Below are 6,638 nucleotides of genomic sequence, written 5' to 3' on the forward strand. Positions count from 1 at the left end.
AGACTTGTGACAATTCACAACGTTTTTGCTTGTTGTTTATTACATGCGAACCAAAACCAGATCCCAGTGGGACCGCACAGGGCTTGACTCTTTGAACACAACAAGAACTTGTGTTTTTTTTTTWTTTTTTTTTTTAGGTTTTTTTGTGGTGCTCTCCTTTTAAATCATGATGTTGCACTGGGATTTTTGTTTTACTGCTGCTACCACATGGTAACACTTGATTAACAAATGACTAATCATTAACATTGTCACGTTCGACAGATTTTAGACATTTAAAAAATGATAATAAGCTAATAAAATAAGCTGTTCTTTCCAGCCCAAAGTGTTCAAAAGCAGCCCATTTGGGCGGAAACTCGCTCAATCTGGAAACACTGAATCCAAAATGAATCATACCTCTGGCAGACATGAGGCTAAAGTAATACTTKAATGTACTCTTTTAAAACCTGCGGTAGCTAGCTTGTGCTAACCACTTAGCATAAGGGCTAATGTTATCCTTAGTAAACAAACTGGTTTGCTAAAGATAGTGGMGTTATTAACACAACTCACTTATATTGTTATTATAAATYGTCTTCCTGTTTTATAATGTGGAAGAAGTTCAGCTAAAAGGGTCACAATGTCTGATTTAGCATCTGGTTAAAACTCCCCAACTTCTTGTCCCAGCAGCATTACACCAGCATTTAGCTTGTTTTAAAGTGTTGGTGTGTGTTTCAAACAAACTCCGAAGAGTTGGCGTGTTTATCACGGTTAAGATAAACAGCCTACTGCTGAAGAGGCGGACAACACAGCTAAATAACTCGCCAACATCAGCTTGTCAGACTCCCTGATGAAAAATGGCACTTACCCCGTCTGAGTGTCCCACACACACATGTACGTCACGTTTACAGTTCAAGGCCGGCTTTGTTCAGCACTGATGTGGTTCGGCCATTTGCTCAGGTGTGTTGACGCCGCCACAATGGTTACGCTATCGCACAGTAAGCGCTTTTGAATAGGAATTTGTTCATTGTCACATAAGATGGAGAGCCGAGGGGGTGCTGGCATTTGAAAAGGCCATATTTGTGGGCCTCCTCTCTGCGAGTGTTTACCTTCAAGGACAAATGAAGCCATTGAGTCCATGCGAGCTGTGAATGAGCTCCTTCTGCACACAGGCTTTTTGAATGCACATCAAAACAACCTCAGCAAACCCAGGGACGCATTCCTCAGGCGTTTAATGCGAGGGCAAATAGGCAACCACTTCAATAAAATGCCTCTCGGATGGAATTGCATAAGTCAGAAAGGCAGGCTGTGGACAGTCTGGGGTGAAACCTGGGGAATGGGACCGCTTGGAGTTTTACCTGAGGTTTTTAAGGGCCTTTTTGTGCAAGCCGGATTTATCGCGCTGACAGTTTTACAGYGGATACACATGCAGCTACTATGTACAGGTAGAGGAATTTGATAGAAACGGTGCCAAAGCCCGGCATTTCACAAGACGTTGATCATCGCCGCCTCAAAGCTGAATCCATCCCTCAGATCGGTCAGAAGCATATGGAGGGAGAAAAAGAAAACAGGTCTATTTTTGCAGTTGAGGTTGAGAAGACAATAACATGTTGAGCTCTGCAAAGGCCATCGTATTTTAATTACATTGTAGCGAAGCTCCCCCGCCCCATCTGCCTCCCGTTTCCGCAACCCCTTCCCTCCACAAACACACACACAAGAGGCATCGCATTACAAGCTAACATCTCCACTCCCCGCGCCGTGTAATTATACAATCTGCAGAAAACATTTTATTTTTAGGGTCAGTAAATGTTTGACTTCGGCTTGTGCGTACGAGGGTGAGGGAACAGGCAGGGGTATTTCACTATAAATTTTTAACAACTCCAGATTCATTGTCCAGTTTGGGGTTTTTTTTTACGAGCTGTAGGCGTTTTTCGTGTGTTGAAAGCGTTTCCAGCTCCAAGAGGAAAAAAAAGAAAAAGATCCAGCGCTTAACTTTTCTCTGCATAGCAGGTGTAATTAAAGCTACTTGGACATTTTATGGTGGATTTTAATTTTATTTATACTGCTGGAATTTCCCTTCAGGGATTAATAAGTCTCGCTAATTCTGATTACTTAGGGATTAAAGAGATAGTCTACTATTGTACTCACAGTTTAAGTGACATAATTAAGAGTCTGCACAAAGTGAAGTAATGCAGATCTCGGATTACTGTGGTAAAAGCAAAGAGCAAGTTAGGCAATAACAAAATTACTTTTTAAAAGCTGACCTCCACTGCTGAACAAAAGAAAAAACTAATGGTTTAGAAGTTAGCTTTTTACCTTTTGTGATGGTACAGCCACAAACTTCAATACATTTCAATGAAAGTGAAAGAGAAATGATTCTCACTTTCAGGACGTTTTATAAAAACCAAAAAGTGAGGCAAACATCTACATTTAGTCCCGTTACTCTTATTCGTACATAAAATCCAGTCCTACCATTTTCCTTGAGAAGGTAACAGTATGCTTCTAAAAGTTAAACAAACTCCTTTCTATTTTCAACTCTTATTTTCAATGTCTTTCATCGCACTTTGAGTCCTTTATGACTGTTTTGGTTTTATGTTTTTATTTATCTTGTTATTTCACATGACTAAAGTTTTGTTTACATGTACTTTATGAATAAAKTGGATTTGCACATAAACCACATTCCTGTTGAATGGTGTAGCTGTGATGGAGAGTCTTAGGATGGCCTAATCAAAGTCCAGAGCAACAGATTAGTGACAAAGGTTTAAAAATGGATGCTCACAGAAACAACCCGCTGAATCTGATTGAACTTGAGCCATTTGGAAAAGAGAAATGGGCAAAAATATAAGTTTCTAGATCTAAAAAAACTGATAGAAAAATAACTCTGAAGCTTATAAAGGTGGATAGAGCTACATATTATTGACTCTGCACTCGCTTATATCAGCATTATATAACACTCTTTAGGTTTTAATGAGATAAGTTGTAAAAAAAACTTCATGAAATAATATATAATAACTTGACAGGCTTATTTTGGTAACTTTTGGAAAAAGAAATTAATTTCTAGGAGCAGTTTTGCTGCTTTTACCTCAACTTGAGTGAAATTATTTTGAGGTATTTCTCCTCTTATCACTGCAAATAGGCCTAAAACAAAACAAAACAAAAATGTAAACAAATTTTTGTTTCTTATGAGCTGTTGTCTTTCATTTTATTTGGAGAAAAGGGAGTTTCAAAAAGGGGAACTTAATGATTCTTGTTAAATTAACCTTTAAACCTCTGGGACCGGTTGACAAGCCTTGACATTACAAAGAACTTGAATCTTAGTCACAGCTTTTTAATCTCTKTGTGAGTAATATAACATATTTTGGGCATGAGTCAAAAAGGAARAATATCTTGCCAGTCCCTCCTTGAAACTGGACRTATTCCTGCCAAGTGCCAGAACAACGGAGAGAGAAAACAAATATTTAATATATAAAAAGTTGAGTTCTTCTTTCCTTTTTACCAAAGTGAAAGAAAAAGCAGCAGCTTTTCGTGACTAAGAACGTTACTTAGTGAGTTACRCTTTTGAATCCAAGTTAATTCAAATCTGCATGTTAACCTGGAAATAATATTCAGTTTTGTGATTTYACTGATAGAAGTGCCTTTATTTTGTTTAATTGTTCATATTTCTCAAATGTTTGAGGCTTTTCTCTTTCACAATGACATATAGAAAAGGCTAATAGAAACTCAGGATGTTAGTCTTCATTGTTTTAAAATAATAATAATAAAAATAATTCAAATTTTATGTTAACATTTATTTTTTTTATTAAATTGTTTTATTTAAATTTTTAAATATAAAATTTTTACATTTAAGTCAAAATTTTAGAATAAGTTTAACATTTTTTAAATTTCAAATTTTATTCAGAATAAATAAAAAAAATTAAAATTTTAAAATTTAGAATAAATTCTAAAAATATATTTTATAATTTATTCTAAAAAAAAAATTCTAAATAAATACTTAGAATGAATTCTTAAATTTATTATTTTAGAATTTATTCTGAAATAAATTTACTTCAGAATCCAAAMTAAATTCTAAGATTTATTTCAATCTTAGAACGATTGAAATTTTAATCAAAAATAAGACGGACTTTTGYTTGTTTTTGCTCTTTTTGGCTTAGTTGGGTTTCTAAGTAGCTCAGCTTTCTGTCCATCCTGATCAACAGACGATTTTTTTTTTCTGCAAATATAACAAGACGGCACACGGTTCACGCTCTTACTTATTACTCATCATCGGCTCATCACAGAGGCATTTTGTATCATTGGAATCAAAGCATATTGAGGGATAATTGCTGGTGCTGTTATACGCCATGACTTGCCTCTCTTCTGATGGCAGCAGCAGCATAAGTCATTGTTCTGCGTATGACCAGCCAGTTCCAGTAATGGGTAATTGACACGTTTTATCTGCAGGCCTTGTCCCGGAGAGCGCACACGTACGCTCTCGTCCTCCAGGCAGGGCGATCGCCCGGAGCAAACTGTTTGCAGAGGTTGCGGCCTTATCTTGGCTTTTGTGTAAATAAAACATTTGCAGCAGAAGTTATTGAATCTGGTGATGTGCCAGATTTTAATCTAATCTACAGCAAATATGCCAGAGAGTTTTACAACTCAGAACGGATCTGTGGTTCGGCCTGCTGGGTTTATCTTATCTAACTGCRTGTACAGGTTTCTGTTACTGATTCTTTTAGCTCGTACTCGGTGTGTATTTGCAGAAAATCGAGATAAATGTTATGACAGATATTTTTCCCAGGAAAAATGAGAAGCTATTTGTGTTAAAGAGTTTATATTCACAGAAGAAAATGGAAAAAGTYGAGGGTTTGGTGCTGAATTTTCCCCTAATGAGATTCGGAGGTGGAAGGTTTTTTACAGATTAGTGTCTCATTGGTCAAAATCAATTGTCTCCGGTTTATTTTGGGTACAAAGAAAACAGACGCAGATGGCATGAAGGCATTTTCAAAGATGCAAAAGCATTCTGAATATTACAGGCATGTAAAAGACTTTCTCAAAAGATTTACTGCATCTCCTCCTCCTTGGCCAAGAGTCTGAAACCAGAAAAGTTACAGAGCATTTTCTAAATTTTCCAGTGAGCTTCTTGATGTCGTTTTAACAACTTGAGGGTGTAGGAGTTGTTTATTCTTGTAAAACAACATGTAAAGTCGCCATTTGTTCACACTCTTCTCATTATGAAATAACTGAGGAACATGCAGAAGACTTATCACAACGCAGAAAGAATTTCCACTGTCGTTTATATGTTTGCAACCTTTTTTTAATCAGGCATGTCTCATTGAGATTAAAAAGAGACCTGGGAAAAACATTGACGATTACAAATCCAAACTACAGAATGACTGGAGGTATCGTCACRACCAGAACTACAGCACAAACTGGTGCATCATTTTAGAGTCTTTCTTTTTTTTTTTTTTTGTCAAAATAAAAGCCTAAAAACTGTGGCATGCATTTGCATTCGGGCCTCTTTACTCAGATGCACCTAAATACAATCCAGTGCAACCAGCTGCCTTCTGAATTCACAATAWTTGTACATACATGTGAAACAAGATGTTTTAACTTATATGGAAAAACATGTCATTGTTTCTGGCAGCTTATTTCACTTATAGCTCAAGACATTATTGACTTAAAACAGGTTCCTACATCTTGTGAAAAAGTTACTCATAGTTTTGTCTTGTTTCATGTTTACCAAGATATTTGCACTAAAAGCTAGACCACAAACACTGGGTAAGATTTTACATTTTTGCAGAGTATTTCATAATTCTGCACTACTTTGTGTTGGTCTGTCACTTAAAATCCAAATSAAATTTGTTAACAAAGTTTGCAGTTGCTAGTCAATGGTTGGCTAGTCAGTTGGTTGCTAGCCATTGGAGCTAGCTATTGATGTGAGCAACCCAAGCTGAACTCCAGTACATTTGATCAGGTGTTTTTTTCTCCTGGATGTTCTGTATAATGGCTGCTGGAAAAGATAAGTATTTTGTTATTGACTTACCATTTAGAAATTACCTGCTGCTTTCTTCTTGGTTGTGCAGGAGCCTCTTTTTTTGCTTTTCAAAGCAAAAGAAGAGTATAAATGTATGAATACTTTTGCRAGTCACTGTTTCTATTTTTGACCAATTCGGAAAAAATCCCTCAATCTTCTAGAAGAACATATTGAATGTATTATTGTTATTTTTTGCTGTTTGCGTTGACAGAAACATATTCTGCATAAAGCTGTTTTTCTTCCATCATGGTTGAGTTTTGTTGCAATGCTTCAGTTCATAAACGTTCTTTAAATCATACTTTAACAACTTAATGTTTACAYTAAYTATGTCTTTATTTGACCAAGAAAATATGRAGAAGTTACATGAAAAGCATGAAATTTTCTCRCAGACTCTTCCAACCTCAGAGGATATGAAACCCGGTGAATAAACCCCATATTTGTGAGTAATGTTCCAGCAAGAGGTAGAGCAAAGCTATTTGTGTAGATTATGTGGTCGGGTTTTCTCAGAACGTGCATAATGGCCAGACATCTGCAAGCTGGACCCGTCTGTCTGAGCGGACATTGTTCCAAAAGTCTTGTGGTTTGTACAGATGCAGCTTTTCAATCTTGAGTGTCGCTGCCATGTTTCTTTTTGCAGAGAAAAGAGTTTCTT

Source organism: Poecilia reticulata, linkage group LG17 (assembly GCF_000633615.1).
Source record: "Poecilia reticulata strain Guanapo linkage group LG17, Guppy_female_1.0+MT, whole genome shotgun sequence".
Lineage (NCBI taxonomy): Eukaryota > Metazoa > Chordata > Actinopteri > Cyprinodontiformes > Poeciliidae > Poecilia > Poecilia reticulata.